The sequence below is a fragment of the Cottoperca gobio genome, chromosome 24 (assembly GCF_900634415.1).
Source record: "Cottoperca gobio chromosome 24, fCotGob3.1, whole genome shotgun sequence".
Lineage (NCBI taxonomy): Eukaryota > Metazoa > Chordata > Actinopteri > Perciformes > Bovichtidae > Cottoperca > Cottoperca gobio.
The window spans coordinates 19,466,842-19,492,998 of NC_041378.1; the positions used below are offsets into that span (position 1 = coordinate 19,466,842).

Below are 26,157 nucleotides of genomic sequence, written 5' to 3' on the forward strand. Positions count from 1 at the left end.
ACATGAATAATATATTTTGTTATCTTCTCCCATGCAGCGCGGCTTAAACTTTGGAACTTTTCTCTTTTTTACATAAGGGTGTCATACTTTTTAGGGTCATGCTGTCCCCAGTAGGGAAAACAAATAGATATGATAAACTCATGTGACATCGGCAAAACAGTTAAAGACAAAATGAGGCCAGGATGAACCAGACTGGGACAGACTGGCAGGCTTATAGGACAGTGTGCAGTTTTGTTTCTTTGGTTTCAAATGAAGGGCTAGAATTAGCTATCCATCTGCCAATTAGTCAGTCCACAGGCCTAAAGGAAACACAATATATATCCATTATGTGTGCTCACATGAGGCAGTGGACCCCACAGGGTTGTCTTCCTTACAATTCATTACTGTGATACACAATCCTTCCCTTGGGGCAGAGCCAACACTATTACCTTGGACAAAGACCGTATCTGCCTCCCACTGCTGATATCACAATCTGTGAAACTCAAGGAGAGCTAGCGGTCTTTCACACGCACTCTCCTCCTTCACTGATAAGCTCCCATTACACCAATGTCATACTTGCACTTCTTATCCAGACCTCCTCAAAGTACAACGCCTACATGTGGTCGTATACTGCCTTCAAAGCAAATGCTGTAACCAGCACACGCAAGTGTATTTCCTCCTATTTATTCCATTGTACTCATAATATAATATAAAACATCACAACAGTTCAACATACGTGCATAGATCCTGGCACAATTATCCAACCGGAGTCCAACAAAGCTACTGTAGGTCAATTGCTATGGAGGTAAATATCCCAAAGTCCGAAGCCTTTGGGATATACTGTATCTCTAGAGACTTTGAAGTGGCTGAATGATGAGCTCCTGCTCAATGTTATGCAATAACTTATTTTAGCCTTTGATCTTGTTCAGATTCTTTGTGTAATTGTCTGGTTGCATCATTACTGAGCCGAGCACACAGCTAAGGAGGTCATGGGTTGTGTGTGGTCGGTCCAGGAACACAGCATAGAGGCCCTGCCGGACCGTCCATGTGCAGCAATTGTCACAGAGCAGACTCGCTGACAAACGAACAGAACCTTGTCCAGAACCTTGTCCATGACCACATCCAGCCCTGAAGGCTGGAGTCAGCAAATAAATACAACATTAACACCTCCAGCTAATTTGTCTGATTCATTTTAGAATGCTTTTAACTAAAATATAAAACACATGAAAGAATTGTATGAAGCACAGCAGGTGCTATGAAAAGTGTGCTCACACATTGACAGATACTGTTGACATTAACATATAGGGATGTCAGAGACAACACAACATCGCCTGAAGAAATTCAGTGTTCGAGACCCTGAACTGGTTTCCTTTACATAGATCGCGTGCGTCTGGAGCCGGAGTATCTGGCCCTGTCTGCCAAGACTGTAGAGCAGGCCAAAAGGCTGCAAAGTATGCAGAAACAAGCCTGTGAAATCATACTAGACCTGAGGTGCTCAGGGTACCCAGAGGCTCTCTGCACTCTCACATTGTGTACTTCAGCAGATAGACGCACACATCTGTCTTGACTTCGCCAGTAAGCTGCTTAAGTCCAACTTTAGTGACTGGCTATCCCCTCTCAGGGAGGAGCTCACAGGCAAGACAAGGAACGCAATCAAACTGGCTATCCCAAGATGTCCAACTGAGAGCTATAGGAGATCACCAATTCCCTGCATGTACAGACTTCTGAATGACAGCGGATTTTAGATTTCAGGTCTGTGATATGAGATATTAGTTTTTAGCTTAGATAATTGCAATTTCAAATGTGGGCCTATTTGTAACTCCCAGTCTATTTTAAATGCTGCTGTCTACTTAGTATTGATGTGTAATAGCTAAATCTTAGTCTATTTAAAAGGGTGTGGTCTATTTAGAATTGACGTCACATTTGAACAGCAAAATAATTCAGTGTTTTAATGACAATTGTCTTTATGAACCTGTGGTAATGCTGAAAGGTCAACAAACTAAACAACACAACACAACACATCCCATGTATGTTCAGTAAGCACCAAACTTAGCTTGTCCATGGCCTGACAATCTAATCAATTACCACCAACTTGTACACTTGCACATGACCACTACACGTCTACTTGACACGTTTTTATAAAGTTGTGATACATCTGGTAGAATATTGGCTTTAATAACCCTTTGTGGCTGATTGCTGTTTGGCTACAGTTATACAAGTAGATTTGTGAGTCAAATTCACAGCTGCTTTAGAGACAGTCAGGGTTCGGCCAGCAATGAATAACTTGGACAGTGTTGTTTATTCAGTTAAATTTGCAGCAGCACATAGAGACTGGAAGCCCCGGTGCAATGGCGCTCATGAAGATGTATAGGTAAATATCCCCTGGGATACACCTGCTCAGGCAGCACAATCTCTTTTAAGCAATGAATCTGCAACACCTTTGCTGCTGAGTCTTAATCACTGTCACTGAAAAACAGGTCAAGCACTAAAACATTCTTGCCTTGCAATTAAACAATGCACACATACGGTATATTTTGCATTCTGTGCATCTGTTTTTTGATTTCCTTGCAGAGTATAGGATTCAACATCCTGTATTAAATAAGAGTCAGGGCAAGGTTCAACACATTACCTCAGTGCCCTGACTTACGTTAACAACTATAATAAAGAATGTTTTCTCAGTAGAAGTATAAAGTATATCTTTATTATCAGAGATATAATGCAAAAACACCCTGCATCTCATCCTGTTTGTGTTTCAGTACCTAAAACTTAATGTTTTAAAAACAAAAAATTCATTCTGGAAATGAGTGCATGAATCAATAGAAAATCAAGCAAAAAGATTTTTACAAAATTCTTGAAGCAAGTTGGTTCGCATTGGAAGACACTTTTCTGTGCTTTGCCAGATTTTTCACTTTTTTGAAGAAAATACAATGTTAACTCAAACTACAGCCATAAATGATTTCTGCAGTGTAGTAGTCATTGTGTAGGACTGTAGTGAAAATACTTGCTCGTCCACAATCTTTCATGTCTTTGACATCTATTGTATAACTGTTAACCCGGTGTCATTTTAGCGAGCAAGCTAGCACGCTTGTTAAGTAGGCTAACAGTTAACTGACAGTCGGTAAGAGAGCTAACTTATTGTGACTAATGGGCCTTAAAAGCATGTCGGTGATGGTGTTGCCAATTATTTTGCAGGATCATGACGTCTGACTGAACAGTGACGGAGTGGATTTCCAAACCGTATGGAATCCTCATGTTGGGGAAGTTGTTTGGTGTTCTGTATATTGATGTGTATGTTCACAATCAGGTGATGTCAGAGTTACACAGCTCGACTGTGTACTATAGGTAATATCTCTTCATCCTACACATGAGAAGTGTCTGGGCTATGTGCCTAAATCATTATGAATCATTCTCTTGGTACCATGAATACACATTCCTAATTTCACTGTAATTGGGGATGTACCAAACGTATGTACCAAATCTGTACCAAATTGTTGGATGGATGGAGCTTCAGCAGGACGTACCACGAGCAGGGTCCCTTGAGTTCTTGTAAGAATTTAATGGAAAAGATTGGAGCCTCCAAACTAAAACTAATGATTAATATATGAATGTGCAGATATGCCACTGATATGAATAATGTTTGGGTAGGTTAAGGCACATAAAGTACTTGCTTCTGGAAAAATCATAGTTTGGGGTAAAGTAACTACTTGGGAATGTTGGGTTGGATTAGAAACAACTGCTGAACTAAACTTAATCCTTTGTCTTCCTTACCAGCAGAGGCGGGTCAGCCCGGACAAGTCCTCCACCTCATGTGAAGTTCCCTGAGAGTTGTCTCTAATGGCTGTGACGCATCAAACCAATTATCTGCCGTCGGTCAATGTCAGTGAGCGTCTGTTGGACTAATTTCTTTCTGTCAGCACTTTTGGGCCCAGCATTCTGAACCGTCACCACTAGTGCTTTGATGTCTGATGGTGTGTCTGGGCTTTACACATCAGAGCTGTGCTGAGTGGTTCGAGTCATTCAGACCCGAACATCAGTGACACTAAAGGATGCCAATCATTGTGAACTGAATGTGCTGGCCCTGCCCAGCATTACTCAAAGACTCAAAAAGTACCCAATGACCTTACGTGGGTTTTTTTTAGAAAGATAAAGGAAAGATGGAAGCACAAAGCTGGCCAATCAGAGGTAGATGTGTGAATCATGTGTTCAACACAAACACCCACACGTGTCAGGCTCATGTGAGATAATAGAGCCTACAGATTTCAATAAGCGTGGATGAATAGAATCTCTGGCCGCACCTACACCATCATCATTGCCCCCAGCTCCCAGTATATACATGCCACTCTTTATACAGATATGTGCCAACACCTCACTCCTACTCTTTTTTGTATATGCTGGAAGGGAGTTTACTTGTTTACTGTGGCATTTCTGCACAAACTAAGCCAGTAAATAAGGAAGAGAAAATGTTTTGTAACTATATAGACACATAGACACTATTGTAGGAAACAATAGATGCTGCAAAGGCATCATTCATTAGTGAGTGCATGCTAATATCCTGTCAATTTTTAAGTTGTTGTGTGGAAAATAGTGCCTTTGTAATCAGAAACCTCTGGACATCAGGGAATAGGAGTTGGGGTTTTTAAATCCACAGTGGTGCCTTTGATCAAACAGTAAACTAAAAGGTGCTGACCTACACACTGTTAATACTTTCCACATCCTCTTTACGTGCGAGCTGCGACTGGAGGCGCTCAGCAGTTACAGTATGCAGCACAGGGAAACTGGTTATGCAGCAGCACACAGCTGCTGTCTGAGGAGCAGACACTCCCGCAGCAGCATGAAGAACATTCACATCTCTCTGTAGTATCGTCAGGCTGGACGCAGCTCATAACAAGACTCCATGTTCCCTGTTGTGTTCTTATGCTAAACACATTACTTGCCCTCTCAGGAATATGTGCGGCAAACAAATGCATTAGCTGCCCTTGAACGGTTTCCTCCCCTGTTCACAGTCTTTGAACACTATAGGACTGCCAGTCCTAATCATGTGTGTAAAGCCAGAATGAGAGTACATTATCTGCACAGCAACAGCAACAAGAAACACAAAAAAAGCTGAGAGAGCACAAAGCGCACAAAGCGCTTCTCTTTCTAACAGAGTTTTCACCTGGCCTGGTTTCAGACCTCTGGTCCGCCACAGACACTTCACTATTCAAATAATTCTGGCATAGTGCTGATTAAACAGCTGTGCTAATGCAATGTTTGATTCAGGTGTATTGCCAAGGGTAAAATACCTCCCACTTGCTGAAACAGCTGTACAAGTATCAGCAAACCACTGAAAAGATTGTCGCAAACCTTCCATTACTTGCAGTTACATGAAAATAAAACTCTAATTTAGTTGATAAAGGATGGACGGTTCCTTGTTAATGAACCGCTACAATTACATAAAGTAGCTAATATAGAGTATTGTTATATGTATTATGTATGGTGTGACTATGGGGCTAGCAGTCACGTTGACCCTCTTGGAATAATGTATCCCACACACACTCACATTTAATGCAGCCTTGTGTTATCCTGCAGTTTCCCCGTGGCTTTATTAACACAACACAGAACAGAACAACACAAAACTGCAAAATATGCACTAAATCTGAAACTGAAACAACCAGGAGGATTGTCCTCTTATGGCACAAATCCCACCAACTCACTTCTTCTGCCCTCTTGTTAACATACAGTAGTAACATGAAGAAAACTGGAATGTTTAATAAGCAGGTATATCACCATGTGAATCCTTTTGGCCTTGTCGCTGGACCACAAAGCATGAAATATACAACCTGCTAAAGTAATTGAATCATTAGTATTGATCAATAATCCTATTACCACCTTTTCTCCCCACACTTGATATATTATGGTCATTTGCAATACAAGGCAGTAAAACCCAACAGTCGGAGTACAGTGTAACAGTGAGAGTGTTTGCCAGTAGCACCCTGACTGGGAGCGGTCAGCATGCTGTGCTGTGGGATTGTGGGTCGGCTGCTACAGAAATTGATTCAGCTTAAAGACACAGCAGCCAGGTATCTGTTCCCTCACCACGGGGGAGAGTAGTTCTAGAGGGAACTCGCTTTAAATGAGGCCCTCTGTCAGAGTGACACCGCCCAACTGCCACAGTGCTGGAGAGACTATGCACGGTGCTGCTCGGTGGCTCCGAGTCTAACCGACCTTCAGCAGAGCCAGAAACAGCAGGGACAACCAGAGGAAATCAACTGAGGAGCTCCGTTTGCACACAGTAAAGTACACATTAAATATGGACCAAGCCTGGAGTCTGGCCTGTTGCCGATAAAGGGTGGATAAAAGAGATTGAGGGGGGGGTTGGAATTATCTGCTCAATTACTCAACATTTAGCTTCAACAGCACTAATAATATCTTCCATCAGTACAACAGTGTTGCAGACTTAGCTCAGGGGTGTAACAAGAGAGAGTACACACATACACACACACACACACACACACACACACACACACACACACACACACACACACACACACACACACGTTTCAAAAGCCAAGTTAGTGAGAAAAATAGGATGGGAGATCTGGAAAGTGTTGTATTTAGATGAATGTGTGTATGTGTGAGTATTAGCGTATGAAATGTTAATTATAGATATCAGTAATTCTGTTTTTAACTAGTAATACATAAATAAACATAAGCAGTATCTACAATTGAATGTCCACATGTTGAAAAAGGATTGTGACTTGTGGAATTGTAATTTCTCATTTCAGAAATCAACAATTTCTGATACATACTTACGTCATTGAAGATATGTCATTTTGACCAGTGGAAATTAATTTTAGGATATCTAAAATTTCATTCTGACTAGTTATAAAAGGAATTATAGATATTTCAAATATAAATGTTAAATATCATTTTCACTAGTTACTAGTTATTTCAGATTTCTGAAATGATGTTCTTACTAGTTACAATTCCAGCAAGAAGACATATCAATAATTACATTTTGAAGAGTCAGAATTACATTCCATTTAAATCTGTCATGTAAGAATGTAACAATCGGAGATATCTACATTGTGCATTATCACCAGTAAGAATTGAATTGTTTGTATCAATAATTAACACTTACTAGTGAGAATTGAGTTATACATATCATTCATTATATTTGACTCTGGTCAAAATTACAACATGGATATGTTGTCTTGGAATCGTAACAAGAGAGAAAGCACAGCTTGTTGCTGCAACTGCTATTACTGCGACTGATTACATGTCGAAAGGGCTCGTCATAAGGCTTCTGCAAGAGAAAGACAGCAGAGCAGCACAGCAAGTCACATGGGTCGGCCATCACAAGAGTAATGTCACTCATTTTCTCTGCAACAGAAATACAGTTTTCTTTGCAGTCACTTCTACTTTAATGCTTTGTGATCATTCAAACTGCTTGGAAAATAAGAGATTATGCCGTTTGAGGTGCTGAAGTTCTTTTAGTGTGAAATGTCTGGAGGACATCTGACTTCTGGGAAAGTACTTCTCATCGAAGAAACTACTCATTTAAAAGAGTGTGAACTATTAAATCATAAATAAATACAAAATTCATAAAATGACACATTATTGCTAAAAGGCAAAGCTAGTTAATTTCCATCTAACAAGCTGCCTCACAAATAAATTCTTCCACTGTGCACGTTAGTGCTGCAGAGGGTGACGGGGGACAGGGACCCCTCGGACTTCATGGCCCGATGATCATGAAGCACCACATGAACACAATCAACACCCCATGACACTCTGTTTGTAGAGGGTTTAAATAATGGATTGATGACCGGTGGTGCGTCACAGGATGTGTTCTCGGGGCTTTGCAGACACAAAGACAGCTCTCAGCAGATCCTCGTCTACTTGTGTCTGAAAGCTGTCAGATGATCGGGGAACCTGCACAGCGGCTCTTTGGAAAGGATAAACAACAACACAGAGCAGCTCAATGAGTGTTAACGGGCTTCTAGCTATCATCCAAATGTCCCTGTCCCTGCATCATTCTCCTCATGGTACACAAATGATACCTGTATACATACTGTACGTTTGTCTGTACAGAAATCTGGAAAAAGATGGTTGAGCAATCAAACCGTGAGTTACTTGTTGTTCAACATGTTTCCAGCAGCAAACTGGAACTGTGTAAAAAGTGAGATGTTCCTCTTAAGTTTACTCACCCCAAGCTCGGAATGTCCATTCACCATAAATCCATAAACAAGCCAAGCCGATTGCATTAAGTTTTGCTGGCTCTGGACGGGCTGACGTGACCTCAATCCGCCGCCTCGCTGGCTGCCGACTTAGATTATGGTCGTCTCAGCCTGTGTGAGAGCTTCTACTTCATCAGGTCCGGCTTAAGCCTCATACACACTGCCCATCACTGGCATGGATTAGACGGCTACTGCTTGCACACGTCTGAAGCTGTCTGCTCTCACTGAGTCATGCAGCTCTCCCCAGACCCAAACATCACCTGAAAACCCTTTAGTCCAGAGGTTTGGTAGAACTTATCCTCCTTAAAACCTAAGCCCTTAAATCCAGCACTCTGCGCAGCATTATCAAGTCGGGGTTTATCTTATAATTCCTGGACGAACAAACGTCGAAGTCTTGAAGTGTTAACAGAATTAAAAGCACTTTGAAGTTCTGCAACATGCAACCCAAATCACATCCAGGATAGTAATGATGTTCTCAGAGTGTTCCAACTTCTACTTAAGCGCTTTTGTATGATTAGCAGGTTACTGTTGAAATGAATGTCGACAAAGTTTTGGCTAACAGAACTGTCAGCTGGAACAACTTTTTACTCACCTGTAATTTGGGGAGATGAGGCTCCAGGGACACAGCTCTGCAACGGAATTCACGGCCATCTATGTAAAAACAAATACAACAAACATGAGGATCAGTTTTTAAATACGTCCAGTTTCTCTTAAAATGTCAGTTGAAGTGTAAGCAGGGGAAGTGTTCAAATAAAAGCAGTAGATTTGTCACCACTAGCTGAAGTGTCTGTTGAAATGTAATCACAGAAAACAGTTGAGCTCTCTGTTATTGAGTACGAGACAAAGGCAGTTCAAATGTCAGTTGATGTGTATAAGTACTACAACAGTAGGTCAAAGCCCAACAAATGAGAGCAGTGCCAAATATATTTACACCAAAGTGCTTTTATATAATCAAGATGAACTGAATGGTGTGTGTGTCCTGATGTTCAAGGATATTTGAAGAACAGGACAAGACTAGATTAAAACATAGCAGAGAGAAAATACTTTGATTAGTAAGGACTTTTCTTTGACTAAAACTGGACTAAAAGGTTTTAAGTTGTCATCGTCTAAAACTATGAACTACTCTTTAGATTTTCATATAAAGAGTAAGATTAAGACTGAATCTAAAATATATGCCAACCTTCTTCAAATGGCTTGTTTAGTCTGTCAAACAATCATAGAGGAGAGAAGATCGAGGAGAACATCAGCAAACATTTCAATTCAAAAGATCAGAACTACTGACTTTGTTGGCACTTTTGCTTAAAAAATCAACAATTAAACAATTGTCAAAATCTAATTAATTTCACTGAATGTCAATCGACTAATCAGTTAATCAACTAATTGTTTAAGCTTAGCCTGTGATCTCTTTAAACTAACAGCTTCCCCTCAGCCCTGCTGAGGGAAGTTGTATCACCTTTAAAAGAGAGTTGTACATATTCCCATTGGTCGAGGTTACAAAGCAGATTCACTGGTGATGAGGTGTTTGAATCCCTCCACTCGCTGGGAAAACAGGCCGTGTAATTATGCAGTGACGAAGCACAAACGTAAAAAGAATGTGTGTTAATCCTTTGTCAGTGTCGGTTCATCTTGTTCATCCTGGTAGAACGATACAGTCAAATGTTTTGACTGTATTGTTGTTGACTTTTGTTTTACTTAATAACAAATCTCAATAGTCCCAGCCATCCCCATTTGTTCCTCCTTGTTGTTGTTTTTTTTTTTTTATTCTTGTAGCAAATTAAATATGCATAAACATGGACAAAAGCCAGCTTGTACTTGTGTCCAGTGGATAGTGAAGTATAAAAGCTCTACAAGCGACAGCTGATCCTGGGAATGCTTCCCTACCGCCTAAAAAAGCCATTGTGCCTGAGTTGCATCTTTCCCTGTCAGCGCCTATATATAGGCCTTCAGCTGGGAAATGAATAAACATCAGCTGATCTGTGCGGCTGCCTGCTGACGGGGCGTCCTCAGTCACTCAGGTGGGTTGACACTGCTGCCACAGCGACGGCATCGCTCCCCTCACTATCAACCTCTGAAGATGCTTCAAAAGAGCCACCAGTCTGGCTCCGGCATGTTCAAATGTAAGTAAACATCTTTTTGTAATGTGCGTCACAGGCACAGAAAATATACAACATAACGGTGAGTTTTTTAATTGGCCAGTTTGCTGCCCTATTAAATACATTATTTACAGCCTGTTAGACGTGTAGTCACAGAAGTGAAACAGTGATGCTGCAGGCTCAGTAACTGATCTGCTCAATCTCTAACAATCGAACCTTTGATGTCCCCAAGTCAAGTCTCAAATCATCATGTTTGGTGTCCTGAGTTTGACTCAAGTCTCCAGTTACACTATGTTTGATTTATGTCAGGATTTGTATCCCAAAACCCTGAACCAACGAGAGGCTGAGGGCAGCTTGTAGGTGGCCAAACCCAAAACACTCAAAGCATTTGCTGCTGCTAATATGTGATTGTTGTGAGTGCTGTCTGAGAGAGACTGATACACCTGTGTGTGATCAATGAATCCATTTGCAAGTAAGAATTTAACTAGAGCTCATTTGTATGCACACAAGAGAGTTAAGAGCAATGCTTTCTGGTGGGAGCACCTGATTGGCTTTTGCACTGTATTACTGTCTGCAGGGCGAACAAGTATCTGTGGCTGACTTGGGGAAAAGCTCCATTTTTTTTGCTTCAGACTGGAGGGAGCAGATCCGCCCAGCTTTCCACTGCACTGCCTCCTTTTGCTTTGGCCATTCAATTGACAAGCAGCCATCCGGCAAGAGCACATTAGGTTTTAATGTGAGCGTGATGCATGCTTACCATTCCTGAAGGGCCCAAACGCACTTTTTGTCACTGTCAGCCGCAGACCGAAACAAAGCAAAATCAAGAGACAAGCGGCGCAGTTTTTGAGACTGTGTGCACATGCACAAAGTTTTACAAGTCTCCACTCTCATTGACATTCTCAGATCACACTGTGCTGTTTTACCAGTGGCAACCCTCGCCTTTGAGGGAAGCTCTAAAAATGCATTATAAAAAATACAGAATACTTGTAATAATATAATGCAGCGTTTATTAGACAGCATCCCAAATATGCTTTCAAGGGCGTGTCATGTTGACTTTACAGGAGACACTGAAACTCCTGAAAGTGTGTATATGATATGCACAAATGTATTGCACATCTGAAAGCGTTCATCAAGTGGTCAGTGGTGTATTTAAAAATGTTGCACAAGTAATCCTAAATGTCAACGTGACTGTAGTATTGCCCGATCAGGAAAGTCCTCGAAAAAGTGAGTAAGTAATGCAAATCATTTCAATTTCAGAGTTTTTTAAGTCTCTCTCACACACACACTTACACACATGCATCATTTATTATGATCTTGTTGAGCTCCACTGCATTTCCTTCATATCAACTCATTATTGTTGAGCTAGTTATGTTGGAAAAATAATCAAAATCAATCAATCAATCAAAAAGTCATTTTCCAAGCCATGGACATTATTTAATAATAACTAATGCTTTTGGAAGTATTTATCGACAGTATAATTACAAGAGAGACTAAATGCTAAAGTATATACGGGTGTATTTGAAACATATGGAAATGTATTAATGGATTGCCCATTTCATTGTCACGTATTGTTATTGTGGGTGGAGAATGTCTCGGCAGCTGGTGATGTGACCCTGCTCGATCCACCACCATTAACATCTAATTCATCATCATTATAATGTCAGAGTTGAATTTCAAACTAGTGAGCTGGGAGGACAATTTAGGATTTGTGGGCACTGGCGGATGCCATAAAAACATCAGGGAACGTGTCTTTCAGCTCACCTTCACCCTGACTCTCACTCTACTGCTGCTGAGCAAGATATTGGAAATGTCTGTTTCCATAATAATAAAAGTATCCCTGTGCAACACGAAGCCAGACATGGTAATGCTACGACCTTTACCTGCTATATCTTGCTTTTGATGTACAGGTCTGCAGAGAACCGTAAACACACAGCCAACAGCATGTGACAGGATACCTCACAACCTCACAATGAGATGCCACAAGTCAAAATAAGTTCACAATATATAACGCATCGTTTCCGCAAAGTTTTGCGTCCGTAATCTGCCCCCTAGTGTTCAGTACAAGGAAATGCATCTCTATGTGGATGGACGCCAACGCATAAATGTATATGAGTCATTTTCTCCCACTTTTATTTAACTTCGATTTAGGTTGTGGCTATGCTATGCTAACTTCATATTTCAGCAAAATAACATTACAGAAATTCAGAATGTTTTACTAGCTGAGCTAGTTTCTTTTTACTTATACAATGACACAATTTAACTGTAAAAATAGTCAAGTCAATTAAATTAAATACGTTTTCAACACACTCGAAAGTTCCAGGCCGAAAAGCTGCTAGTTGTTGGATCCCTTCTGATAATATCAAGAACATTACCCTTATTAGCAATGCAAAAATTAAGAAGCCTACGGATGCTTTTGATTCCCCTCATGCATCACATGACCCTCACCTGTTGTACTGGTCCACATCTATTAAACTTCCACCACTCTATTTTCTGCCTAAAGTCAATGCCCCGATTGGATGTATGTGTAGGAAATAAGTGTATTTGTGGTCATAGTTCATCTAGATTGAACTTTGACCACAAATAAAAACAAAATTTGATGGAAAATCTGTGTATTGTGTATGCGATGTCTTGCACAGTTGCACAAGAGAGCACAAAACACTGTGCAAAACACAAAATGTTGCATCACACAAATGATTTCATCGCTTTCCTTTGTGCTTTCCATCCATGCAGGTAGTTTAGGCTTCATTTCACTACGCTTTGAGATGTCTGTCTCCAGTAGAAAGTGTCAAGTAAACATGTTGCCAGTGAGATGTGTTGATTATCCACAGCAACATTGTTTCTTTTGAAATGTAGATTCTCATCATCTCCATTGTATTGTGGAGACCAATATCTCAAAGCTGGACACAAAACTAAAAATATCTGCAGGACTAGATGCCATTAGAGGGAAACAAGGTGATTTGGGTGAATCAGCCCTTTAACAGCTGTACAAAGTCATTGTACTACTGAGTGTGTTTGATTAGAGGCACTTCAGTGACTCCTGTGGTACTTGGCAGCCACAACACTATCATAACTGCAATAAGAGTAAGGAAGTGGCTGTGTGGTATTACTGCTGTGTGTAAACTACAGAACAATTTACGGCTCATCATGGAGCAGTAACATCTCCAGCAAACCACTGAATACACAATGATGTGGCTCTTCTCAGATTAGCATGTGGAGCTTCCAAAAATGTGTGCAGGTTCTTCACTAAGCAGTGACCTGTTAGAGTGAGAACGCTACAATTAAATAGGTTGAGCACGCTAATGCCTGAGGCCTCTTTGTTTTCTATGCCAAGTTGATCTGATTAGCTGCGCTAAATCCAGGGACATCCACACACACACACACACACACACACACACACACACACACACACACACACACACACACACACACACACACACACACACACACATCTGCCTCCTTACAGGCACCCTAACAGTAACACTGTTCTCCAAAGACCTGAACGTGCTCATATCCCCTGGCAGAGACTATATGGAGGAGGCTCATGGGATAATCCAGCTGCATATATTTCATGCGTCTTGGCGGGCATTCAGGGGGAAATACCCCCACTACTAACTGCCAGTAGTCTGATTCTCAAAGTTTCAGCAAGTTTACTGTACAAATACTGCAAATAGATGATTCCATGTGTGAAAATGTATGCTAGGCATCGTGAAACTAATCAAATCAAATGTTGAAATCAGGACAAATTCACTTGCTGGATAAAACAAAGAGGCATTTTAAACCTCAATACAATGTAGAGTGGTTAGTGTAAACACGGCTCAGTGTTAGCCAGGTGCTCCCAATGCTTTGTTTGGTAAAGTCAATTGGCTTTAGATTATTTTATCTAATCATTACTTGATGATTCTCGTTCACATGAATACTGTTGAGCTCATTGAATCCATAAGAGTCTCAGACTTCCTGTCAAACCTAATTTAAGACTGTTTAAGGAGCCCACCTCTTGCACTAACCCTCTACGTTGTATTACGTTTGAATTGCCTCCTTATCTTATCCAGCCCCTCTTGGTTTTTAGTGAGATCCACCTGGTCATCCTATTTGATGGGTATATGAAAGAGAGACAAGAGAAGACAGTGAGATGTTAATGTGAGCAAGAGCTGGGCTAAACCTCACATGTGTTTTAGTCCCCTGAGTCGCAGAGCACCCAAACCGTGTATTTATGTTTTAATCGTTTCCGCCAGCTATGAGAATGAGTCATCACACTCCTCTCTGCTGCTTTGGATGGAAAGGTGTGAAATGATATGAGGAATACAGATGGGGGTGGGGTGACATCACCCACACACATTAAGACGTATACATCTACCAAGCACGCACATACATGCATACACATTCCCAGCATGCACACTCACACACTCCTAATTGCTGATTGTACAGCAGACTAAAAGTTCTTTCTCTCAGCAGCAATCGTCTCGTCTCCACCCGGAGAAGCGCTCATCATCAGAGATGGCCCGTCTGTGCTCAGCCGGCGCAGGTTACTGCCTCGTCACTGCTTCGCTGACTGCTTCGCTCACTCCTCAGAGCAGAAGCCTGTGTGGTTCCATCAAAATGTCTTGTTTTATACATCAGTCTGCAAGAAATATCCATTTTGTGAATAACTCTTTATCACTGATCATTACAGATCATTATTATCAAGTGTTAACATTATATGTTCAATTAGAACCTCCCACATGTTCAATATGGAGTTGCTCTCAGATAACATCAGTTATCTTCTTAGAAAATATGCCTAAAATATGAGGACAACAGCACATGTCACTCGTTATTATTTATATTGTGTTTTGCTCTTCCCAAGCAGAAGTGAAACTCCCTACAAACATTTAGCAGTTGACACAGAGGCTGCAGTAGTGATATTCAGGAGCGAGTTGATGGTTGTATGATTGAGCAGTTGGTTGTGTGAAGGTTCTAAATACTGTGCATTTCAATGTAACACGAGATCCATCAGATTTGGGTTTGACTACTTTGTACGACGGACTTTGGTTTGTTTGGTTTTGAGGCACTTTGTAATAATCTAGCGCCAAGATGGATGCACCTGAGTTTTCAGAAAAATAGTTACGACTTCCCCGCTCCCTGTCTTCATCTAATTAAGCGCAAATATCGCAAAAAATAACACAACTGCAAAAAAAGCACACATTTCTACACACACTGTGGCGTGTGCATGGCAACAGATCATGCAGCACTGCACTGCAGCTCTCCTGTAAACTCAAATCTGCTCCAAGGCTTTTTCTGTTCTCCAATGACAGAAATGAATTATCAATGCACTGAGAGCATGCAGTTGTATGTGAAGTGTTCCATGAATAGGAACACGTTAGCATTTGTACACGCTCTTGTGTATTGTTTGTTTGTTGTGATGTTGATCATTTCTTTAGAGGTTACTGTTCTCATGGAGGAATTCCTCCACTGGGACACAAACTCTGTATCTGACAAAAACAAGACAACAAGTTCACCCAGTTAAACATGTTGGACAAAACGAACAAGCTTTAGATTATTTCACAACGTGGTTCCTCTCATGGCTGTGCAACAAGAAAGCTAATGGGGGTTTCACAATAGACAAATTGACACAAATTGACTTCTTAATTTGATCTCATCCAGACGTAACCTCCCCACATTGTTACAGTCATCCTCCAGGGATTATTACCATCCAGAGTGAATGTGGTAGCCATCGCAAGTGTCAACCGACCAACAGATTGCCATCAGTACGCCAACATGTCAGAAACCATAAAAGATTACTATTTCAAAGGCTGTATTTTATATATATATTGGACGTGTGGGTGAGAAAAGTATAATGGAGACTGATGGATAACAGATATAAAGGGAAAGTATAATGTAAGACTAAGGGATGTCACAGCTGGGAAAATGTGTCTATACCTACTGGAACATGATGAAGCAGTGCTATGTGTCTCAGAGGTAAAGATGCATCACACACAAAGCAAGGTCATGTCCAGCACGGAGACCAAATCCTCATCATGTAGCTACAGCAGGGGTCGGGAACCTATGGCTCACGAGCCATATATGGCTCTTTCGATGACGCGATATGGCTCGCAGACAATTTTGAGCTGACATTTTAACAAGTAATAAATTATTATATTGTGTCATTTTAAAGTAAAACATTTAGCAGCGGGTTTTGTTTTAGTTTTCCCCTCTCCTTTCCTCCGCTCTGTCTCTGACTAACTGTGTGCGCACGTGTATGTGTGTGTGTGTGTGTAGGGGGCGGAGCCCTGCCATTCGCGAAACAGCTGAGGTGAAACTGCGCAAAGCAAGCAGTAGACCAGGGGTGTCAAACTCAATCACAGAGAGGGCCAACATGAAGACATCGTTTCGGAGGTGAAGCTTGGAAACTGCAGCGCCCACAGAGTCACACTTTGCCTTGAGTGTGTCGTTACACTGGAGGTCAATAAGCTCCATTTGGATGTTCACATGTGCTGTTTCCACGTCAACTGCAAACGGATTGCTGAGCAGTTCATGCGCAGTCGGGAACACAGCGGTGGAGATGTTTGTCAGTGTTTGGAAACACGTAGTGACTCAAGACAATGCAATGGTAGGGGAAACACTGATATATGGGAATATCAAGGAAATACATTTAAAAATATTTGGCTTTTATGGCTCTCCCAGCCAAAAAGGTTCCCGACCCCTGTTCTATGGGATCATTTGAGTTCACTACAGTTTAGCATTTCTCACCGCTAACGCTGCTAAATAACAGTAGTGGACTTTAATTAATACTGAATGATTGTGGACACGGTCCAAAATCATCAAAATAGCATCAATTCTCAAATGGTTGTCAGGACCTTTAGTTACCGCAATGTAGATGTGCAACTACATCAAACCTTAAATGGGACAGACCTTGATTTAACATGTTAACAGGTTAATACAAACTCAAACCCTTCTTTAAATGTCAGGATAAATTGTGAAGTGTTGTGTCTTCCTCACCACTCTGCTGTTCTCACTTTCTCTCACAGAAATACTGCTTTAAATGATTTACACTTCAATTTTTTCTTTTGGGTTTGTTTTTAAGCTACTATCAAAGACTCAACACAGACGGCACAGATCTTTCACAGTAAAACTTTGGGATCCCTCTCTGTCCTGATGGGCTTTCAAATATCTGCAGGAGGCGTTTCACTGCTGGTCAGGTGACTTGGTATAAGGAGAGACACAGCACCCGTAGGGAGGAGGACGGGGTGGACGAACGGGTCAAACAAACACAGGACTTTCACCCAGGAGACAGCTGACGGTGTCTCTTGTGAAAGCAAAAGTCAACGTTGATTTATTTATGTTGACTACTTAATATACGTACGTGCTGTAACAGACGTAGTTATTCAAACCCAAACCACAAGGTTTTCCTAAACATAACTAAGTAGTTTTGTCAAAAGCCTCATAGTTTATCTTCCCAGTGAGTTAATAAAAGTGACGCCAAGGGTTCCTGACTAAGCGTCCGTGTGTGACAAATTGGGAATGAGAAGGACAGTTTGAGCCAGAGCCCCAAAACGACGTATCTTTACGTTCAAGTGACTTCCAGACTGAAGTGTGAAAATAGTGCCCAAGCACTGACGCACATGAGTGATATAAATAAGAGGAAACTGCCTGTTGAGCACATCCACATCTCTTTTATTCTGCTGCAGGCACTCGCTTCTCCCAACTCTAAATCTACACCTGCCGCTTAAGTGTGTGTGTGTGTGTGTGTGTGTGTGTGTGTGTGTGTGTGTGTGTGTGTGTGTGTGTGTGTGTGTGTGTGTGTGTGTAAGAGTATCGGTACAGAGTGTGAAGGGAAAACAGTGGGTGTAATCATACTCTATGAAGGACTCTGACTCTCAATACTTCATGTTCAAAGACTACATTTACTTTGAAAACAGAACTTGACAAAACAATCTCACCACATGGTCCATTTGACGCTTTTTGAACGGCAGAATCAGTCATTTCAGCAAGTGCTTTAAAAGAACCAATGTTTATGTTCAAGCTACGAAGCTAAAAGTGAGAATATGTCCGGAGCCAAGGAGGAAGTGAGGTGACATTATTATAAATATATTATTATATATTACAAAGTCCCTGCAGGGAGGTTGGGTTCAAAAACATCAGACTTTCACACAGCCATGACAACAACGGTCCCCTAACCATAACCACTTATTGTAACCATGACAACAATGGTCGCCTAACCTTTAATGAAGTGGTCAATTTAACCCAAAATACAATGTTTTCTGAACCCTAATCAAATAACTTCCGTTTCTAAACATAACCGAAGCTTATCCATGATGTTGTCACGTTACGCGACTCGATTTTCCTGGACGTCAGAGCAGAAAACACTCCTGTGTGTTGTTCTACAAGCAACATAGTTTGTTTATGAATTTGAAAGACATTATGTATTATTTACAATGTGAACAGTTACAGGTTATTCCGTCTCCTCAGTGTTTTTTATTTACCTGGCCTTTACTGGCTACTGCTCTTCATTTATTCATGCTGCCTATTGTTTGAGAATCTGCAATTATTTGAATATTTGCTTTCATAGAAGAATTTATAATATTTTTACATTTGTGAATTCTTATTATTCCTTCCGTCTTTCTGAAGGGGACATTTGTATTGTTAAGACAACTGTTAGCAACTAGACACAGTATGATGACCTCTGACATGCTAAACGTGTGGCACAGAGTAGTGGTTCCTGCAAGTAGCTACAATGTAGCACGTGGGATTCCATGTCAAACTCAGACTCACTTCCGTAGGGAATTATGAGGAATTATGACTAAATATGCATTTTTATAAGGTGATTACCAGCTACTCACTGATACTCTAACAGTGTGGTTTGGTGCGAGAGCATCTCTGCTTCTGGCACTACATCTTTACTTAGGCACATTAGGCCAGCTTACTGTCTGTTCAAAGTAGGACCATGCAGTTTTGGAATTGTTGTGGTCCGATCTGTCGTGATGAAATGAAAGGAGGGCATTCAGAGTATCATTGTCAAAGCTCTCATGTGCAATGAATTGTGCCTCATCCGATTTTCATGGTTTACTATTCTACTATTCTATTTTAGTAACTCATATCTGATGCCAAACGACCTAAAAGCAATGTTGTAATGAACACATGCACATGAGGAACAAAAGATCTCCCATATATTTCTGTACGTTCCTGTTTTCAGCAAGCTGAATAAACAATACAAGATATCGTTTATTTGTGTCAAAGATTGTTGGCATGTGCTCAGGGGGTTTGAGCGATATAGTCCTTTTTTTATTTTCCTTGATAGTGACAGAAATAATTAGACGTAAAACTTCAAATAGTGGGTGGGGCTTTGTATTTACTTTTACACCAGAGAACCTAACCTTTATTTTGAACAGATATTTAAAAGAGACAGACCTTTCTTTTATTATCTTGATAATTTCATGATAATGTATATTTTTACAGACAAGAATTCAATCAGTACAAAAACGTCATATTCACAGATCTTTTTTAATTAATTTACAATTTCCAGTTTCGTTTGGATTTGCTGTTAAGTTGCTGTCAATGAGTGTGTTTACATGTGCAGTGAGTATCCTAATTAATGTGTTTGAGACCATCTTACGATGGGATCACACACAATGTCCCTTCACACAAAGTCAGCCTTCAGTTCCATCTCAACCACACAACTGTAAAGTGTTGTGACACCAATGGATACATTATTACATTACATTACAGGTCATTTAGCAGACGCTCTTATCCAGAGCGACTTACATTGAACTACAGGGACGGTCTCCCTGGAGCAACTCAGGGTTAAGTACCTTGCTCAGGGGCACAATGGTGGCAGCCTGAACCTCCCAACCTTCTAGTGATTTTTATTTGGAAGGCGTACCACTAGACCATCAACACAGATACTGTTATATTATCTCTATTGGTGTGAACAATCAGAGGAAAGTGTTTACTTTCATTGATTTTTCATTTATCGGAACAATGCCAAAGTGGAGGCTACTGGAACTAATTACTGGATGAAATGAGCATTTGTGTTAAAAAGACAAATTCCAAAAAGCAGAGTGATGAATGATCACAGATGGAATTAGTGCTTTAATGAGTTCTTATTATAGTACAGGTAATGCCACCCTCTTTTATAAAAGAATGTATGGCAGCAAGTCTTTACTGTATGTAGTGAACACAGTCAGGACAGTGGAGACTGAGGTGACTGTTGTGTTCTTCAGATCCCTGTTTACAGTTGAGCAGGCTGCAGTGTTTCCTTCTGTCTGGCAGGGCTGCTGTCGTACGTCTGGCTGACATTAGGTGCCCAGCAGCGTTTCTGATACAGTCATTTGAGCATTTTCTGCTGACATATCACTGAGGACGGTTCCATGGATTAGTCCCTTTCCCCCTCATGCAGTGGCCTGCCATAAAGCCGTGGGCTGGCTGCCAGCCTGCTGGCCTGGCCCAGATCAGCACAGTGTCTTTAATTCTGTAAATGAAGGATCAGTGGGGCAGCATTAAACTCTGCATGTTGTTATCTGATATAGTTGAGGTCAGGATGCCTACAGATTCTCATATAACACGCAGCAGTTGTGAGGGCATTGTGTCCTACCTTACATAAGGAGGTTTTGTTATAACCTGATGTTCAAAACTCATATTAGGATGTTTTGAAAATGCTTTTAAAGTAGTAGTTTAAAGGACCAGAAGTATATGGATGTGAATCAGCAGCCCACTGTCATGTTCAACACACATTCTACCAACCGCTTTGAAGGTTATCAGGTGTGGAGTCAAATCATGTGATTTGGACTGAATATGGACATAACCTGAACCTCTTTGGGGCAGCAGAAACAAGTTGTAAACTCAAAGCAGACATATCATCATCATCAAGTTGATATGGCTTGTGAGCAGGTAGTGTGCAGTGAGTTGTTTAGAGCCTTTGTCTGGAAACAGCTGCAGCCATCACAGTGGTGAGAGCGAACCAGAACTGGAAAGGGGAGCTGCAGGTGGTAAGAAATCATACAGGAATGATGAACTTAACCTAAATATATAACCTACTTTTTATTCATTTCAAGTTAATTCAGCTTAAAATTGATGGGTTTTATTTTCAGTTTGAGTTGATGAGTTGTTCTGAGTTGAATGAATGTAATGCTGATAGTTCACTCAACTCATTAAATGAAGTTTCTAAAGAAACTATATATATTAGCAGACTTCATGCATGCATTGTTTGTGAGTCAAAACTCTCCCGAGACTCTCCTTTTTGTAGTTTGAAGCAATACATGTTGAGAGAAGTCATGGTTGTTTCAGTCCCTGTCTCCAAACATTTATAATTTAACAAAGTCCCTTGGAGCAGCCTCGCATGTTGTCTTTAAAAAAGCTGCAGCTGGAAGTTTATCATGTCATCAAACTGAGAACAGTAAAGTTTGACTGAACAGTTGTGTAGTCAAAATGTACATAAAAAATACAAAGTCAAACAAAAGCTTGTTACTGAATAACATTTTCTTGCTACCAGCGTACATCAAAGATCCCTTCAGCTTTTTGATCTCACCACAAGGACACTGTGATCTTTCTTTTACTTCAATTTTCGTCTTACTGTAAGTCTTGCTTTTTACTTCTGGTTAAAGCGAGTCTTGTAATGTCTGTAGGGTCCCGGCTCTCAGGGTGACAGGGGAGGTACACTGATGTCAGAAGGACACAGAGCACTAATGCAGCCCAATGCATTATATATGGACCCATCAAGAATGTAGTCCTTCTCCTCTAGCACTTCCAGTCTGTGCAGCCTCTGGTGCTGGTGACAGTGGGTGGCTGACACAGGCGCAGGTACACAGCAAGGTGACAACGTGTTGATAAATGTGAGTTTTTAAAATTCCTTATTACAAATACATTGTTTTCCACCATGTAAGTGATTCTGTTGATCTTAAATTATCATCTTTAAGATGCAGTGAGTTTAGAGAGCCAAGTAATACAATTGCCATTTATGTTGCCTTTTGTAAGTTTATATAGATGTAACTGACTGTGTTAAAACCTCCTAGAGTGTGCGGGCCCGCCGGCGGGCCCAGCAGGTGTTTTATTGCGCCTGTACATGGACATTTTTCAATTCTGAAAAAATAAAATAATAATAATTATATTTTTGGAAAGCTTAGAATCTCGTCTATTTTAATATGGAGATGAAAATCACAACAGCGGTACAATCAGCTCCTCAAACTAGCAAGTACACTCAAAATCAAAATCATAAGCCCACTTACCTATAAAGCCTCATAAATATCCTCTTTTCAGCAATATTTTGAAAAAGACGCTCCTAAGGCATTGCCAGAGGTCCACACATTCGTTTCCGGTAAAAAGATATCCACTGTGAACATCGTCACATCGATAAAAGTCCATGAACAGGTGTTGCAATCTGTGAAATCAGCTGATCGATTTTTACATTGTGTGATCATAAACAGTCATAACTTATTATCTTGTGCTCTCATCACGGTACAGACACGTCCTGGTTTTAGCGCGGGCTCTCAGCATTAGATTGACACTTCATTTGAGCCAATCGGAGCTTCGATGGGTCTTTTACAACCTTCATGAGCCAATGAGTGTCAACTTGATAAGAAAGTGCCCACCCACTTCTTTTGTTACAGAATGACCCTGGAACAGCTCAGCGTCCTGGTGGCGCGCGCATCGTAAAGGGAATGTGCGCCTCTTTCGTTAGATGCGTCACTTCCCTTGGTTTGTTTTTTCAAAATAAAATGTATTTCCAAAATAATATTTATTATTTATTGTACAGAAAAAAATACAAAAAAACATACAAATATTAGAAAAAAATGTCTTTATACTTCACTTACTCTGTGTGATTACTACAAACAGGTAATATGGGTATATAATAGTTATTTATAAATAGATAAAAAATAACATTAATTAATAAATATTATAATATGTACAGTACATGTACATATTGCACCGTTGGTGTACACCTGGTGTTACTCTGAGACAAACCTGTCTAATAAATTAAGTTTTTATCCCTTTTTATCTGAAATTTGGTGGTGAACTTGATAACACTTGGTTCTATGTTTCTATTGTGTATTTCAGCTCTGGACTACCAGCTATACCCATCTTCAGACATCTTTTTCAACAAAGAAATTCTGGCGGAGTGTATTTTCTTCAAATTCAGTATATTCAGACCACTATTACTCAGTGCCAGAAGCACTTGGAGTGATTCTTCACTGTTTTTACAAGAACAATAAGAGAGTTATCTTTTGAATGAGACCAACATCATGCAGCTGGTGCAAATGGTTGAAGAGCAGCTTTCAATTTACTTTGGGTATGTCGTTTGTAGGTATTTTCGGGTAAATTCACCCACTTCCTAATAAATGACCTGTAATGTAATGTAATGTAAGTAGGTATATGATATCGTCACTTATCGATCACAGGCCACTCAATAGAATTGAATTGTATCTTAGATTTTGTGATATCAGCAAATATCATATCGTTGTCCAAAGAATTGATATAATATGATATTGTGATGGAACTTAATAAGCGTAACGTTGATACACACTCCTCTCTTGAGCGTCTAGCAGTGATTATAGCGTCAAAAAACAACACAGCTTACAATAAATGAAATGATAATGTATTATTTGACTTTTATTTTATGATCTACGTGGAGTAGAAAATAAGTTTTGTCTAGCTTACTCCACATAGATCATAAACCCTTGAATATAAAAAGGACTCATTGAAATCGGTTGAGAAATGTAGACCAGGGAAACGGTAGCTCCCCTGTTCACTGGATGTATCGCAGCAGCAGGCCAAATCAATCAATGCAGCGTCTATGCATATATGTTTAAGCACTTAATCATAATCAACAGTGATGTGAAAAGAGAAGTTAAATCTCGGTAAGTCAGAAAAAACAAAAGTTTGTGTCTGTGTGGCAAATAGTGTTTGTGTTTGTTACTGCGAGCGACTCATATTACATTTGAACCATTGTTTATATAAATATATAGATTAATGCATCTTGTTAAGAACAATGCAATAAGAAAATAATCTATTAAACTTTACATTTTGGATTAATTCAGCAAGTAGTTAGTGTTTAGATTCAAACAAACATTTCTAACGTATTACTATAACCTATATATTGTTGTTGAATTATCCATAAGAGTGTGAAAGAGTGTGAAAGGAAGACTTTATAGTACAGATTTACAATGAGGGGTGAGAAGAGATGTGTGGAGCTTCTGCAAACTCTTTATTCTCTATTTGGACTATTTCTTGCATCTCTATCTGATATATGTTTAAAAGGAGCATGTATAATTAAGACTTATATATTTATATTAAGAGAACAGTCATTGATTAGGAGTAGAGACTGATTGTAAACTTAATTTACAATCAAGTTACATCAAGTTACATCAGTGTCAGGTGGAAACATAAGAAAGCAGTGAAAGATTTAAAGTGACAGTACATCCTAAACTGATACATCAATTAAAATACAATTGTTTTTATACCTCACCATTTTCCTGCTTGGATTTAACTATATAATATAATATTATATAATACATTTAATATATAAGAATGAATGACTTTTCTCCTGATTATTTGGAAGCATATTACATTCAGCCACGAAGAAAAGTCTAATTAAATGTTAGGAATAACAACATTTTACTCATCATTTTATCACTTTTATTTATCTCATCATTTTGACTTAAAAAGTCAAAATCTTACATACTATTTTATCCTTTTCATTTCTCTCATTATTCTTTGATGTAGTAGCTGATAAATTAGACTTTTTTTTTGTCGTACCAAAATATTTAAAAAATATATATTTTAAGGTCTTCAGACATTTCCTCTTTTCAAACCTTGATTTCCTGTTGTGTTCCATTGTATTGAATTCGGAAAGTTGTCAGTTTATTACCTCTCACCCTTTTTGTTTTTTATGTTTGTGTTAGACGTTATCAAGCTTCCCTGTTCTTTGTGGAACAAAAATATCCATCTTGATTTAAATATCCGATTGTGGTATTTTCCCACTGACTGCAATTAAATGAATCCTCGCTGATTAAATCTGACTGCATTAAAGTAATCCCATTGAGAAAAAAACACCACCTAATTAATATGTGTGTCAAATATCCCGGGGCTATGTTAATTACCAATCACTTAAGTGCTCCTGAAGACATGCGGTGAGTTTCATTCATGGATGTCGGACTCAGTGAGGACCGGTCTGAAAGCAGGAATACAAATCGATTGTGAATCATGAGTGACGACACGCAGGATAATCAGCTCAGCATTTCCAGGCCACTTATATATAAATTATTTATAAATGTTTCTATGTGTACCAGGGATCTGAGCACTTTCAGTCCTGTTCATATATATTCTCCTAAAATTGAATATTTATGACTTTTATTTGCTCAGGAAATTAAGTGAATTCAACCCAAATTTGAAAGAATTCCAGCACTGGAGGGAAACAGCAGCAGAATACAAGTCACTGAAAAAAATGGCCCTTGGTTCCCATTGGATCGTTTTTCCCGCTGTGCTGCTGTTTTTGTCTTATTAACATTATTAAACACCTATGAGGATATTTCTGCTGCAGAAGTGCCAGTGATCATAATATTAATATATATATATATATATATATATATATATATATATAAATAATGATAAACTGCTACAGTCTCCCAGCTTGATTGCAGGTTTCCACTGATTTGTCTCTCGTGTGGAACAGCATGTCATGTACAAGTGTGTGTAACCTCATTACCAATTTAATCTGCCTGCTACCTCATTGTGCAACACATTTGGCTCACACTATCACTTCAAGTGCCTAAAATACATTAAGAGACACCAAAATAACTTGGGGAAAAAACAAATACATTTATAACTCTTCCCTGCAGCTCCTCACTAGCAGCCATCTGTTGTAGCTTTGGAATGCAACAGCGGCGCGCTGATACATTGTGGAC

General features: G+C 39.8%; 1 protein-coding gene across 1 annotated transcript in view; it reads right to left on the reverse strand.

Moving 5' to 3' along the window:
* The window catches only part of lrfn2b (leucine rich repeat and fibronectin type III domain containing 2b), a 125,168-nt gene that overhangs the window by 77,593 nt on the left and 21,418 nt on the right, over positions 1-26,157 (reverse strand). Inside the window, exon 2 of the mRNA XM_029425713.1 lies at positions 8,788-8,846. The gene's annotated coding sequence lies outside the window, so the exon portion shown is untranslated. The remainder of the gene's footprint in view (positions 1-8,787; positions 8,847-26,157) is intronic.